Raw genomic sequence first — 2008 nt, 5'->3', positions numbered from 1 at the left:
ATATATATATATATATATATATCTTATAAAAGAAAAGACGTGTATGTTGTAAAAATATTTATTGTATCTATTTACACAAAAAAATAATAATAAAAATTTAGAAAAAATACCGCGTAAATTGAAGGATGGCAGTAGAATATAATTATCTATTTTCCGAGAAAATTTTATAAGAACGAGAATAATCTTTCATAAAATTTTGATGGTTTTTTTTGTGATTATTAATCCAGATAGCCAAACCTGTCAAGAGCACGTATTGTAAATGTGTATTCATGCATCGCATTTTTTTTGTTACGATGTAAATTGTATTTACGTAAGAAAATTGTTTGTTTATTGTAATCGAAATAAAAAAAATGTCCAAATAAATAAGAAAGAACTATTAATTTTATACAAGTAAAAAAATAATATTCACCCCAAAGTTGTTCCGCCGATGCCCGATGCTTCTCCCAGATCTCTTCTTCCTCCTCCTCTCAGAATGGGGTTGTTATTCTCTCACATAGGACACTCGCGAAAAACATTCACAGATAATACACTACAACACGCGCGGACTAATTATTAATAAAAGTTTTTCGCGCAACACTGCGGTACTCCACGTTTACAAAACGATAATTGTGAAAAGTCCATTAGTCCGATAACTTTAAAGGCACTCCCGAAGCAAACGCGCGACGTGACGAACGACTCTCTACGGCTCGTTCATTTTCATTTAAATCGACGACAAGGATACGTTTATAGCTTCCCCGGCCATCATTGGATTTTTACACAGAGAAAATGACTTTGCTCAAGTTTTTAAAAATTCAGCTAAATATATAGATGTTATATAGCTGGTCTGTCTGTATACACGCGGTCTTGCGATGTGCGAGAAGTTGCACGTAATTGATCTTTGTATATTATGTAAATCCTTGTAGATTTTTCGAATTTTCTCGATTTTACAATATATACGATGTATTCACTGAGATTTATAATACTGTTTGTCCCTATATATATTCAGAAAAAATAAACCTCTAAATTTTAATTCAATAATTGTGAAATATCAGGCTATTCGAGCCGCGCTGGATGTTATTTGCGAAACTTTTATTAAATATAACCATAATTTATTAATATTAATACATACGTTTCGACCTTTCTAACTTGGTCATTTTCAGTGATATTCTTATTTTGATATCTTGTCAGTTTGGTCAATTGAACAGTTTCAAAGAATTTCAAGAGGCTGTTTGACAAGATACCAAAATAAGGATATTGAGTAATATAGACATTTGATAGATAATTGATTTCCTCAGATTTATTTTATCATTAGATATTTAATAGACTTCGAATGTAAATCATTTGATAATTAATAGAATGAATTAGAATAAAATCACTGAAGATGACCAAGTTAAAAAGATCGAAACGTACGTACTCACATATTAATAAATTATTGTTATATTTGATAAAAGTTTTGCAAATAATATCCAGCGTGGCTCAAATAGCCTGATATTTCACAATTATTGAATTAATATTTTTAAGAGCCTTATTAGTATTATGCTCTAAATTTTATCTGACAGAATCAAGAAATACAAAATATTTTCATGATATGATCGAGAAAAGCTCATTTATTATTTGAGCATGTACTATTTAAATGTTAACATTAATATTAATGTTAACAGTCCGAATCCCTTTATGGATAAATACTTTAAATAATTTTTCACGCATTGTTTCTCTTTTCCTGTCTTCGGATCTTTTATTAAGAGGTTACACTACATGGAGTAATCAATTATATTTGAATTAAATTCAAAATATCTTCGAATAAATTTTAAAGGACATTTTATTGTTCCCCTACAGCACGAAATATTGCAGTAATACTTCATAGTACAAAGTGCTTAATAATACAAAAATTGCAGCAATATTGCTGAAATATTGAAATTTTAATATTTTATTGGAAATATATTGCAACAATATTGCAAAATATTGGTAATTTTAATATTTTGTAGAAAATATTGCAATATATTGTTGCAATATTACAATTCAATAAATA

Source organism: Trachymyrmex cornetzi, unplaced genomic scaffold (genome assembly GCF_001594075.2).
Source record: "Trachymyrmex cornetzi isolate Tcor2-1 unplaced genomic scaffold, Tcor1.1 scaffold45, whole genome shotgun sequence".
Classification (NCBI taxonomy): domain Eukaryota; kingdom Metazoa; phylum Arthropoda; class Insecta; order Hymenoptera; family Formicidae; genus Trachymyrmex; species Trachymyrmex cornetzi.
This window is presented reverse-complemented; position numbering follows the sequence as displayed.